This window comes from Macrotis lagotis, chromosome X (assembly GCF_037893015.1).
Source record: "Macrotis lagotis isolate mMagLag1 chromosome X, bilby.v1.9.chrom.fasta, whole genome shotgun sequence".
NCBI classification, from domain to species: domain Eukaryota; kingdom Metazoa; phylum Chordata; class Mammalia; order Peramelemorphia; family Peramelidae; genus Macrotis; species Macrotis lagotis.
The window spans coordinates 335,236,057-335,250,804 of NC_133666.1; the positions used below are offsets into that span (position 1 = coordinate 335,236,057).

At 35.3% G+C, this 14,748-nt stretch overlaps 1 long non-coding RNA gene across 11 annotated transcripts in view; it reads right to left on the reverse strand.

Moving 5' to 3' along the window:
* The window catches only part of LOC141502840 (uncharacterized), a 368,212-nt gene that overhangs the window by 150,877 nt on the left and 202,587 nt on the right, over positions 1-14,748 (reverse strand). The window contains exon 8 of one of the 11 annotated variants that reach the window (XR_012472671.1): positions 844-8,733. The exons of the other annotated variants lie outside the window; for them this stretch is intronic. This is a non-coding gene — a long non-coding RNA (uncharacterized LOC141502840). Of the gene's footprint in view, positions 1-843; positions 8,734-14,748 lie in introns of those variants that run through there. 11 annotated transcript variants of the gene reach the window in all.

Consider the following 14,748-nt stretch of genomic DNA (forward strand, 5'->3'; position numbering starts at 1 on the left):
CAAAAAAGTGAATTATTTTAATAAATATTTTCAGGCTCTACTATGTTGTAGAAGATCACACTAAAATAACTTGAAAAATTGCACATACTACAAAAGCTCAAGATCAGGGGAAGTTTCTTAAATTAAGTCTTTAATAAACAATAAATCTTTTCTTTTGACAACTAGAAATTAGGCAAAATTCTAATTGCACTGACTATTATCCATGTTGACTTTAAATTCACTCATTTGTGTATGATCTTTTCTTGAAAAATTTTGTTTGGGATAGAGAGCAGTATATAAGGTCCTCAACTGAGGGGACACAGGGTTGAGAAAAGAATACTGGGAATATAGAGGAGAAAGAAAATATTTAATAGAGCACCTTAGGGGATATAATAAAGAGTCAAACAGGCACGAATAAAAGGACTGCTATGAGCAATGAGGGTACCATTGACAGCAAACTTAAGAGTAGATTTGGTCAGTGTAATTATGTTGATTTCCTTGAGAAATGGTCAGCAATATGCTGGTAGGTATATAAAAAAGTGGAAAGTGAGATTTTTATAATGTTAAGGGGTTTAAAACATGAGCAGCAACAGGACAAGGAATATTCAGATGTAAAAAGAGCTTTATTTTCAATTTTTAAAAAGTTGTCTTATGTATTACATAATTTGGATCTATGTATATCATTGAAACAAATGTAAATATTATATCAGATTGTCTTCTATGGGGGGAGGGGGAGATTGTAAAATTCAAAATCTTGCCAGAAATGATTGGTAGAAATTACTATTGTATATAATTGGAAAACAAATAAAATATTTATATAATTAAAAAAACAAACAAACCAGTGTTCATTTGAACTGTTCAACTGATAATTGTAAGGGATTGTAAAGGGAGTAATATAAGGCCAGACAGGGAGATAAAGAAGGCTGAACGCTCTAGGAATCATGGTAGAGAGGAAGAATATATTTCAAAGAGTAAGTCAAGGATGAGATAGAAGGAGACTGATTAGAGAGAGCTATTTCAGAATTTAAGATCATGAAGGGAATATAGTTAAGGATAATTTTAGTTGTTTTTCAACTGTATCTTAACTCTTTCAGACCCCATTTTGAGTTTGTTTATCAAAGATCCTGGTGTGGTTTGCCATTCCCTTCTCCAACTCATTTTATAGATGAAGAAACTGAGGTTAGTGTAAAGTTACTTGCACAGGATCATACAGCTAGCAAGTATCTAAGGTTAAATTTCAACTCAGGGCTTTCTGACTCCAGTCCCATGATTCTACATCTACCTCACCACCTAGCTTCCCCAGTTATGGGTGGTTATTACCCCAAAATGTGCCTTTTCCTATGGGTGGCTGAGATGAAAGGAAGACTAAGATTATTAGCTCTGAGGATGTTGTAGAAAAAGGAGACTCAGAGAGTTCAAGAGGCCATCAAAGTGTATTTTGAATCTTCCAAATATTTAGGCAGGAGTTAGGTTTGAGAGAAAAACTCTAAGTAAACTAGGTACAAAATTCTTTGAGAAAGAAGGAAGACTATCCCAAAGACTGGCAGATTACCAGGATAAGCATTTACACAGGATGATGGAATGAAACCCAAAGGAGAAAAGACTATTGAGTAATTTGTAGCAAAGACATGGTCACAGAGTGGTGGTGAGGAGCAAGGAGGATGCCAACTTCTAATCCAAATTCAGTGTGTTATGGATGGATAAGAAAGAGAGGACTCAGGACTGAACAGTGTGTGGTCAAATTGCTATCAGAACCAAAGGAATGTGAGGTAGAAAAATTAAGGATCAAGAATCATTGGCTAGAAATAGAACAGGAGTCCCAATGGCAAGGGGAGTGGGAGAGCTAAATGAACTAAAATGCAGAAAGATGAGGGAAGGGGAAAGATTTTTCCTTTAGCATAGGCTGGGTCTGAATCACAGGCAAAAGGGGTCTTCCTCTGCCATAGGATGCAGAAGGAATAGATGGACTCTGATCCCTAGATTGTATAAATTTGTAATTCTCCTACCCTTTAAGAAAGAATTTCCAAAGTGAGCAGAACCAGAAGAACATTGTACACATTAATATCAATATTGTTTGATGATCAGCTATTATGGGCTTAATTCTTCTCAGCAATACAATGATCAAAGACAAATCTTGTGATGGAAAATGCTGTCCACATCAAGAGAAAGAACTATGGAGTCTGAACGAAGACCAAAGCATACTATTTTCATTTTTAAAGTTTTTTTGTTTTTCTGTCATTTTTTTCCTTTTGTTTTGATTCTTCTTTCACAAATTGACTAATATGAAAATGTCTAAGCTATAAGTACATGCATAATCTATAATTCACTGTCTTTGAGAAGGGGAGGAAAGGGAGGGAGAAAAATTTAGAATTCAAAATTTCACAAAAATGAATGCTGAAAATTATACATGAAATTGGAAAAAAAATACTACTAGCAGAAAAAAAAGAAAGGACTTCCAAACCCTAATATAGTGAATAGAATGCTGGGACTAGAGTCAAGAAGACTGATCTCAGACACTTATGCAAGCTGTTCCTTTCTGGGCAAGTCATTTAACTCTAAGTGCCTCAGTTTCCTCTATTGTAAAATTCCAAGAAAACCCCAAATGGGATCATAGAGAGTAAGACATACCTACAAAAATAAATTCTATATCATATTTAGTCAGTCATCCTATTGTGCACAGGACTTATTTGATGATCTAATGTCTGAGAGACTTTAATCCCAAAGTCAAATTCGAAGGTGGTTATGCTCATACTTTAATGAAGTATCATTCTTCTTTTTTCTTGCAAGATTAACAATGGGTATTTTCCCACAGAGAATTAAGGGCATTTTTAATATCCAAAGTGACAGTGCTACTCACTGGTAACAAGCTTACTAAAGGATTATAAGTCTTTGGATAGATTGGTCACTACAGGGACCATTTTAATCTGTTTTCTTCATACATTCTTGATGCTGATTCCTAGCCCAGGGAAATCTTGAACCGTATGAACTTAAAGAAAGAAGCTATCTGTAAGAGATTGAATAAAATATCTTAAAATACTTTTCAACCTATATTTCATTTTTCCTAGAAGCCCAGTACACTTGAGTTGTATACCTTCTTTTTCAAACAAATATCGGCAATTTATAAAAGGCAGAAAAATCTAGCCTCAACAACAATTTAGTGAAGACTCTAAAAATAAAACTACTTCCTTCTTCCAATTGACTTGATTTATAGCTCAAATTAGTATGTGGTGCCCTCTTCTGCTTAAATAATATGAAATAGCTTTATAAATTTGACTTTAAGAGATAGGTAGGTGGAAAATATCCCCTCCCTCTGACATTCAAAGGAAGATACTGAATAAAAGAGAAATATAGGAATATGGTATCACTTTATACTTCAAGGGTCTAACCATAGGATACAATCAACTAATGCTAACTTCTACCTCAAAGTAACTCTTCCTGGGATGAATATGACATTTTTGAAATCAGGCATATCTTTAGGTGTTGATGATAATTCTATGCTAAAATCTTCAGTACTCCCCCCCCTTTATTAGATTTTTGCAAGGCAATGGAGTTAAGTGGCTTGCCCAAGGCCACACGGCTAGGTAATTATTAAGTGTCTGAGGTTGGATTTGTACCCAGGTACTCCTGACTCCAAGGCCGGTGCTCTATCCACTGCACCCCCTAGCCACCCCATGTACTCCCCTTTCAAACCCTGGGAGGCAATACTTGGAAAAGCACATTTACAAAGTAAAAACAATATTATGACCTCATTCATAAAATCAGTGTAATGAGTAATCAACAAAGGTAATGAATGTTGCATCCAGAGAGGTAGGACATGCTGAAAAGAAGTTCTGGCCTGATTCAGACTCTGAATTACTCCGCAAGAAGATCACTCCAATAAAACTGAGAATATCCACGAAGGGTTGGAAGTCTTGATTAACATGTCCTCCATTCATTCCTCAGTTACACCACATGTTGCCAAAGTATTTCATTTGCTTGTGTTCTCTGATAAGACCACAAAGTGGATTCTGGAGCTGAAAGGCTTGATTTAATTATTGCTGTCACTTTGACAGCTAATAAGCTCTTGAATTTGTGCTTCAAGATTTCCCCAGCTCTCACAGTCTAAGTAGTTTTCTAGATTTTTATTGTTGTTTGTGAATAAAGTATTAACATTATGTTTGATACTTGGAGAGTAATAAAGAATACTGTTAAATTGGTGCAAGATATTGTACTGCTTACTTCATTCCACTGCCCCGCTTTCCTCCCCCAGATTAGAACATCATTTCCTTGGTCTGATGCCTTTATGTGTTTTTGCATTGGGGTTAGACCAATGTCAGAGGAAGGATACCACATGAAAGGACCAATAATATAATCCTGAACCAAGTTCAGTTGTTTTTATGTCTTATCTTTCCTGGAGTGTATGATTGCTTTTTAATTTTTTTTCCATTCTAGATTGTAAACTTACTGGGTAGAAACGGTGGTTTCTTTTGTGTTCTATCAAGACAAGTGATATGAATCATCATGAGGGTGACAAGGATGTCTGCAGTGAAAAGTTATCTAGGAAATGACATTTTTAAAGTGCAAGGTTTTAACATTCTAAAATGGTGAACCTTTATGCATTGCTATCCTGTAATTTTCTTATAAACATGAATTTTATTTTATGTTTCTAATCTACTAAATTGGCTATGAAATATTATAATTTTTTTTACAAATAGTTCTCTTCCTCTGAACTCACTGCAGTGACAGTCATCTCACAAGTCAAAAGTCTTTAATACTAATGCTTTTAGGTAATGAAAATATTGATTGATTTATAATTCATTCAACATTCAAAGACTCTAAAAGTGGGAAGTCACCTTAGTGATTGCTTAAACTCTTTTCTGAACTAGAATCCCTCTATAATATTACAAATTTGTGGTCATTCAGGCTCTTCTTGAAGATAACTGATTCCATTTTCTTTAATAAATTATTTTCTTATATTCAGTTTCCATCCTAGAACTATTCTTTGAAGTCATACAAAACAAGCTGCCTCCTTCTTCCACATGATAATTCTTAAAACTTCTAAAACTTGAATCAGTCAGTCAATAAGTATTAAACACTTAAATAAAATAGTGGATCGAGCTCTGGGTCCTCAGACACTAAATGTATGGCCTTGGTCAAGTCAATCAACTTTTTTTGGCCTCTGTTTTCTAATCTGTAAAATCAGGATAATAATGACACATCCACCTTCTATGGCAGCTGTGAGGGTCAAAAGAATTGTTAAGTGCTTGGAACAATATAGTAAGCACTATATAAATGTTAGATATTATTCTTATTATTGTTATTGATTTCTATGGGTCAGGTACAGGAAATGATGTTCTAATCTGGGGGAGGAAAGGGGGCAGTGGAATGAAGTAAGTAGTAAGATATCTTGCACGAATTTAACAGTATTCTTTACTACTCTCCAAGTATCAAACATAATGTTAATACTTTATTCACAAACAACAATAAAAATCTAGAAAAATCTGTAGAGTGTGAGCACCGGGAATATGCTGGTTTGCAAAGAATGACCAAAAACATGGTCTATGACATCATATTCTAATGTGAGAGGCAACATGTAAATGACTATATCCATACAAGACATATACAGTGTAAATTGGAGGTGGTCTCAAGAAGAATAAAACATCATGACCTCCTCCCACAAAATGATCTTCCATTGAATTCAAAAGACTTCTATGTTCCTTTATCCATGAATACAAAGACAATATTAAAAACAACCTTTAGAAGTTTAGATTCTGTAGGAATAGGGAAGGAGCTAAAAATTTGAGTTCTTGAAGCTGATACCGATCTTACATTCTTTTAAATTCCTTCATCTTAATATTTTTTTTCTGGTTGTTTTCCAATTTATCAATTCCTTTCCTCAATTGAACTTAATGCAGCCCTCCATTTATTGCCTGATCATGGAAGTGATCATTGATATATCATTTCTCCCAGCTTTGGGAATCTATACCTTTTAATGAAGTCTAAGATCACACCCACAATTTTGACTTGTAACATTCTATTTATTGACTCCTATTGAGTTTGTAATCCATTTAACAGCACCCCTCCCCCAATCTCTTTCTTTTTCAGATGAAATTCTCACTAGGCAAGCCTGTCCCCAATCTTGTACTTAAATTTTGTCATCCAGTGGGCTAACTTGCTGCTATAGGTCAGACAGTCAATCCACAAGCATTTGTTAAGTCCTTTCTATATGCTAGGCTCTGTGCAAAGAGACAGGAATACAAATACAAGCAGAAAAAAAATGATTCTTGACCTCAAGATGTTTACATTCTAATAATAGAAAATAACCACATAAAAGAAAGCTAAAATGAGGGAGAAAGAGAATGGAAGTTAAGACGAAAGCATGATAAAGAAAGTCCAAGATAGAGAAGATCTAGGAGCATACCAGGAGTGTCCAGAGTGCCCTCCTTAAATGGAACAGAGGAAGAATTGAAACAGAGGAAGAAACTAGGGGTATGGGGCAAGGAAGGAAAGGGTACTTATGATAATTGAATTTCAAGGAGTGATCTTCAGGATGAAGAATTTTCTGGAGCATGGTAGAGGAAGTCCCAAATGCAGCTTGCAGAGAGATATTATCATCATATGTTATATCTCCTGTTACTCAAGTCATTGATAACAAATGTCAGATAGTATAATAGTGATACTTCCTAACCTGACTGCATATTGTGTTCAGTAACTCAACCTGTTCTGAATCCAATCACTCAATCTAACATCTAAGTTTTCCTCTTCTTCATAGTTATCTTCCTAACCATCTAGTTGCCTTTACCAAAGACAGTTGGCAACTACTTCTCTCAGAACACTATTTCTGGAAAGCCCCTTCTTGTCCTTCCATTCTCCCCAGATACCATCCCTTAAGTATATTTGTCAACTATCTCACTGCCAAGTTTTCTCCCCCTCTCCCCTCACCCAGTTCTGTAACCATGAACCATGATCAAATCAACTCTTGTCCCAATTCCTAGAAACTAATGGTCAAACTGTTCCTTAAGGATTCAATCACCATTCCATTAACTTTTCAATAATGTTTCCTGTCACTGGTCACCATTTCTCTAATTATTTCTTCCATAGAATGTATAGTCCTAGATGACATAGTGGGTAGAGCACCAGCCTTGAAATCAGGAGGATTCAACCTCACACACTTACTAGCTGTGTGAACTTGGACCTAATACTGATTGTCTCACATTTAAAATTCCTTTCAGCTGTCCTGATTCATATCTGGATATTAGACCCAGATGACTCTAGAGGAGAGAGTCAGGCTGGTGACTTAGTATAGCATCCCCTCACTCAAATTCAGTTCACATGTATATCATTTCACCTTTCCTCAAATTATGGTCTTCTTCAAAAATGGATAAGGCATTCACTATTTTTACTTTTGTGTGTCTAATACTCAGAATCATGCTTACATGCTTATTCATTTATTCATTTCACATTTATGCCTCTTGTTAGCAAGGGTATTATGAAAGATATTTTCAAATATCTTATTAAAATTTACATACACAATATTCACAGCAGTACCCTGATCTACCAGCCTAGTAACCATGCAGTGGTACTATCCTTCCTCTTTATATCCGTTTTGGCTTTTTTTTTGGTTATAATGAAATTAAAAAACAGGTGATTCTGGATCACCTTAGCTCATTGCCAGCCCGGTAGTTGATTGTTTCCAGGACTGTGACTGGCCTAAATGGTCCTTGACCTTTGGAATCCATTTTATTTTATATTCAGGAGGAAATAGTGTTGGAATACATGACATATGTGCCCACCAAGAATTTTTTGATGCTAGGCACTTTTGAATACACCAATAAATGAGTTAGAAATCTGCATATGGGATGGAACAATTTATTAGGTGCTTTTTGAAGATATCTGGTTTCATAAATTATTGTTCTTTCACTTTCCATATTTACCTCTTCTCTCTCGGCCAGTATATTAGACTGACCATATTGACTAAGTCCTCAGAATTCATTACTAATCTCAACTTTCCTTATTTTTACTGCTTCTGTTGGTATTCTTTAATGACTGGGACAAATTTTTTTTAGTCCTCCTCCATAACCTGCTTTCTATCAACTTTTGTGCACTTTTTTTCTTCATTGAAGCTGGCTAAAGAGTTTTCTATGAATTTTCTACTCTCTCTTTAGACAATTCTTATCTCTCTTTTCACCCTTTTCCAATTCTTCCTCTCACATCAATATTTTTCCTACTTGTATATTTCATTCCTGAGTGTCCCTTCCCTTCTGACCTGATATTATCTGTAGAAAATGTGTTTGATTCCATCACTCCTAGGAAATGGAAGTCCCTCATCATTACTATATACATGTGTTTTCTAGGCTTTTTTTTTTGTGCATTTACCAAGTTTGTCATCTATTTTCTTCTGCCCAGGTGGTTTGAAATGCTTCCATGTCTAGTTCCTGGATATCTTCACAGAAGCCTAATAATGCTATGATACCTTGAGATGAAGGAATTCATTATTTCTTCCTTTCTTCTCAATATCACATTCTTTCAACCTTCTGACATATGACAGAATTACCACAGCCTTTAACTCCTACTCTTTCTTCTTTCTCTCCTCCTCCACCCCCTTGTTCTTCCTCTTCTTTTTCTTCTCTACCTCCTCTTCCTCCTCTTCTTCTTGTCATTTTCTTCCTCTTCTCTTGTCATTCTCTTCTCATCCTCCTCTTCTTTCTCTTTTCCCTTTCCTCCTCCTCCTCCTCCTCCTCCATCTCTTCCATCAACTCCTTGAAGACCTTTTTCCTGTATGAATACATTTGGGGGTTTTTTGATTATTATGTTTGAATTAATGGATAGACATTTACAGGAAACAGTTGCCAATAAGAGAATGGAATTCAAGAGATATTGGGACTGGAGTCATTCAAGTTTGTAAATCATCCAGTATAGATGGAAGCTGATGAATGAGGATAAATGCGACCATAGAGGGAACAAGATTATATGATGGGAAAAGAAAAGAATTAGGAGGTTAAGAAACCCTAACATTTTAGGCCTCAAATAATGCAATGCTTCTAAGGATGTAAGGTGTTTACTTTCCGTACATAATGTTTGGCACACAGTAAGCCCTTAATAAATGCTTTTTCAGTCATTCATTTATATGCCATCTCACTATCTAACAGGTCACTTTACATTCAATGTAGTTTAAAGGTCTACAAAGCCTTGGCTACCAAAACATATTTTCTTGCAAGTCAATAAAACTTGACATAATTCTCCCATCTTAATCAGTCAGGAATTCCTATTATTAAAATACATGTGAACTTTCTCCACAGAGCTAAACAACAAAATTAGGATCTATATTCTCAGAAAAGCCCTGTAAAATGTTTGTTACCTGAGAAAAGAAATAAGACTTTAGGGTCTCTCCTAGTCTTCTAACATTAGCAAACTTTTAATTTTCAGACTCTCTAAATTTATTTTGTTATACAGAAAGCCTGTTGTTGAGTTACAAGGCAGGGAACCTCCAGTGGACCTTGATATATATGGATTATGTCAAAGATGAGACACAAGTATATGTGTGTGGGGTGAACCATGAAGATAATAAAAGACCAGGAATCTCATATTCAGGAAGATGGGGCCCTTGGGTGATTGCTTGTGTATGGGCTTCTAAAATGGGCAGGGAGGCTTCAGCTTTTGCCTATTTCAGAACATTTTGCCTAAGGCTTATCCCTTGTCTGGATATCATTTTTTTAATACTTGAATTCTTGACTGACATTAGGCCTAGATAAGAATGAAGAAACATTCAGATTCTTTTTAGAAAGCAGTTTCATAGTATGTATGTATTATGCACACAACTAGAACATACTGGAAATATATATTCCTACTTGGAGTGAGTTCATCGGAGACAGGTTTCCCTTTGTGTGCAAAACCTTTGGTTCAACTTCATGACTGAGACCAGACTCTGCAAACAGATGGGGCTTCGGGCAGTAGGCAAAAAAAAAAAAAATGAATCACTCATAGAAGATAGTGGAAATCAGAGAAACTGTAGTAAAGTCTAGAAGAATCAATCAATACATTAGCAAACATCTGTTTAGCAATTTCTGTGATACTATGAAATGTCATTGTGATAAACACTAGAGCAATGAAGACAAGCAAAAACAGTCCCTGCCTTCTAGGAACTTACTTTATAATAGAACAGTTAATACATACATAAATCAAAACACACAAGATAAGGAGAGTAGACAGTAGATGAAAGGTTACTCTGGAGGAAAGGTCAGAGAGTCAGTGTAGTATAGCAGAAAGAGAATTAAGGACCTGAGTTTGAATCCTGTTTGTGGCATTAGTTATTTAGGATAGATTTGGACACAGAAGCAATACTGAGTGGATCATTCCAAGAGGGCGTGTATAGAAAGAGTGAGGAAAAAAATTGAGTTTCTTGGAGGGAAATATATATATATATATACATATATATATGTATATATATATATACATATATATATATATGTGTGTGTGTGTATGTATATATGTAAAACAAAAATATATAGAAATGGCAAGAGATTCAAAAATACAGGCAGCAGATTAAGAATCAAGCAATCATTAGTGAGTGGGAAATAAGCATGAGAATAGAGAAGAAAAAGGGGGTGGGAAATCATGGTATTAGGCTCAAATGAGACCAGAAATAAACCAGCTGCCCAATTCTATCTGATTTTGTCTTCCATCTGACCTTGAGGGAGAGGAAGACAATTTGTGAACGAAATCAAACTCCAGGTAAAGGTAATTGAAAAAGCGGGCTATAGGTGGGCCACTTCAGATTTCAGGGATGGGGATAAGTTCTTATAAGAAGAATTTTCTTATAGCAACTGCCACAAATCTAAGAAAAATGATATCTTTTTTTATACCAGTCAGGAACTAGAATTAGCCATCCCCCCAAATAATAGAAAATTGTTTGCTTGACTGGACTTGTCTACACACAGATACAACCACAGAGCTTGGCTATATACATGTATACATATATATATAATGTGTGTATATATATATATATACATGTATATGAATATACGTATACATATTCACACACTCAATTCCAGTAAGTCATAATAATTGCTTTGATAAAGTTAATCACTTTGTGCTGTTTAATAGGGCAAACCCTCCTTTATTTAAAACTGACTTGCCCTTTAGAAAAAAAAAAGGAACGTATCTCCCTGACCCTCATAATGTAGAATGGAAAAAAAAATACCTAAATCTCTAACCCTTAAAGGCAATTTGCTGAGAAGCAGGCATAGAAAGAAGGAACATGCCTAGCATCCTATTATCTAAGCTGAATAGCTAGGGTGACCAGAATTTAAGGATACTCTGTTAAGGGCCATGATTTCTTTTCTCTTTTCTTATTGGTGGACAGAGAAACACTATTTGGCTCATTTATTACTCTTGAGTGGTAGCATAAACCTAGACCAAGTTTCTTGAATCTTTAAAGTCATTAAGGATTATAGAGAATATTTTGGTAGTTTCATGTGTTTGCCACTGTGCTAGAAATTTCTCCAGCTAGTTATAAGCTCAAAAATTCTCATAAAAAAAAAAAAAAACAATTCCTATATGTTTTGTCTGTCTGTCTGGCTCTAACTCTGTCTCTGTCTCTGTCTGTCTCTGACTCTCTGTATTTTTTTTTCTTTCTACTCTCCCCCCCCCCAAGTTTTTTTTTATTGAGTGGAATTTCATTTCTTTGCCAAAAATGAATTCTAGTGACACAGGTTCCTGGATGTAGAAGAGAATAGACAATGTCTCTCTGAATGCCCCTGTGCAAAAAAATAAATCACATATAAAACAGATATATTGTATCAGATTAATAGTCATCTTGCACATAAAAATGCACAAGCAAGAAGCTTGCATTAGATCATATCTTTCTTTCTTAATTATTAGCACAAAGACTAAGAACTAGATCTAGGGGAAATAAACTTACTTATCTAGGTTCCAATTTGTTTATTTGTTTGTTTGTTTGTTTTATTTAGAAAACAATACTAGATGATTCTGAACATCCTGTTCTTTCCAGCTCCAAACTAGGAGGTACAGTAGGTAGAGAGATAGGCCTAGATTCAGGAAGACTCCAGGAAGATTTGGCCTTCATCCAGTTGTGTTCATGATTTATTTACTGAAGTTTTAATTTGCTTAAATATTTATAAACATTTATAAAATACCTACTACATTCAATGTAATGTGCTAGGTGATAGAGGAAATCTAAAGAAAAAGAAGACAGTCCCTTTACTTAAATAGTTTACAATCTAATGGTATCAATGAGTTCTACTTATTCAAATAAGATTTTTTTTTTTACTATACATACTATGTGGCTTATGGCAAATAATCTCTGAGATACTGTTTCTTCACTTTTAAAATAATGTTGACACACTGAGACAAGGTCCTCTTGAGACAAGACAATATCATAATATATACCCTGAAAAGAAAGTTTGTCATAACAATTTTTAAAATTTTAGACACAAGGAGCAGCCCAAATCACAGACCCCTAAACTCTCTTCCTGAGGGAGATTTCTTAATTTTCTTAAGTTTTTCAAGACAAGTTTTTCAAACAAAACTCCAATTCAATTTAAACTAGTAAACATTTATTAAATGTTTATTTTGATTTAGACATCAGATTTTAACCTGGGAGCATAATTAAAAAAAGATAGGCCCTGCTTTCAAGGGGCTTTCTTGTTGCTGTTGTTTAATTATATCTAACTCTTCATGTTCTCATTTGGGGTTTTCTTGGCAGAAATACTGGAGTGGTTTGTCATTTTCTTCTCCAGTTCATTTTACAGATGAAGAAACTGAAGCAGAAAAAGTTAAATGACTTGACCAGGATCACCCAGTTATAAGTATCTGAAACCAGATTTGAACTCAGGAAGATGAGTCTTCCTGGCTACAGGCCCACTGTTCTGTACTATAGCATCACCCTGTTGCTCAGGAATTTCATACAGTGCTGAAATTATAGGTCAGCTGCATCTCTCCCCCAGAAAAATGAATTAGTATCTTACAACCGTCTGTGCTAACTTTGGATGTCTGATATGCATAGTTGTGAAGTTTTGTCAGTTAATTTTGACCCATTTTTGGAGGTAGATGTACCATGGCAGGGAAGAGTTTATTTAAAATTATAAATGTTGCTCCCATTAGGCCAACATGAGCAATGTTTATATCCTTTTGGCTCTGTTAAATTTAGGGATGTGAAAATCTTATGGGGAATTTTATCATTTTATCTCTCAGAGTATAGAAAAGATATGTATATGTATGTTTATAGATATTGATGCATATATATCAACTAGAATGAGATGCATAAAACAAAGAAAACAGCAAGATGTTTGAAGCTTAAAATTATATGGAAATTATTTTTAACACTAATGACACTTTTATTATCTTGGGCATTTGAGTCCATATTTTTGATAGAACTAATGTATAATGAATGCCAGTCTTTGACCTAAATGCGGAGGTCTACTCAACTGGGGGCATATCTGAACTTTTTCTTGAACCTGCCATAATTTTCAGGCCTCGCATGACTGCCCCAATTCTAACCTAAGAAACTGGGAGAGATCTCCAAAGCCCTCTTCTCTTCCTCGTGGTTTGGTTTGATGGGATGAACTGTAGGGCTGGCAAACATCCAGTTGTATTTTAGAAATAGGCTAACTTAATGCCATTCAAAAATATTTATTAAGCACTTACTGTGAACCTAGTGTATTAATAGGGGTTCTAAAGTATGAGCCTTGCCTGTTAGGGGCTTACTATCTAGGTCTGCTTTATAAGACATAAACAAATTAAAGAAAGCAAGCACTTGCCCTGGAGTCAGGAAATACCTGTTCTGTAGTCAAGAGAACCTGAGTTAAAAATCTGACCTCAGGGGCAGCTAGGTGGCACAGTGGGTAGAGCACTGGCCCTGGAGTCAGAAGGACCTGAGTTCAAATCCAGTCTCAGACACTTAATGATTACCTTTGTGACCTTGGGCAAGTCACTTAACCCCATTTGCCTTGCAAAAAAAACCAAATAAAATCTGACCTCAGCTATTTATTAGCTGTGTGACCCTGGTTAAGTCACTTAATCCCAATTACCTCTCACTAACAATATAAACAAAAAACAAATGACTAAATTAATGAATGAATAAACAAAGCGATTAAGTAATAATACCAGATAGTATGTGCTTAAGAATCAAAATGAATTAATTATACAGGCAGGGAGTGCTAAAAAGTTTTGGAGAAGAGACTGATTATTATGAGATATAATAGAGAAGGCTCTATGGATGAAGGGGAGCTTAAGTTTGAACATCAAGAATGTCAAGGACATTCTAGGTATGAGTGACAGGAAAGAAAAGATGAAGCAATGGATTAAGCATATCATATTCAAGATTCATAGAGGAGACCAAACTAACTGCTCCAGATGGTGAGTGGTTGGAGATAATGTTGAATAGATAAGGCAAGTTTGGATACTCTAGGATCTTGAAAGTCATTCTGACAGATTTGAACTGTGTTCCCTATGACTGTGGACAGTCCTTGAATGTTTGCTTTTGAAGCTGATATGATGAAAGTCATAATTTAGGAAGATTCATGTGTTGATTCCATGTAGAATGCAAAGCTGTCTTTAACAAAACTTGGAACACTGCTGTATTCAGCTCTCATTTCCAAATCTGAATGGCAGGTAGTAGAATTCAAGTTCAATTGATCTTCTGTAGTGCTTAAAGAACAAATGTAAACCATCTCCGACAATAACCCAGTGTTAATACAGTGCGATCACAGAGATAGCAATCTTTTTCCAAAGGTCCTATCTCTGTAGTATCGAAGCACACTGAACAAGTAC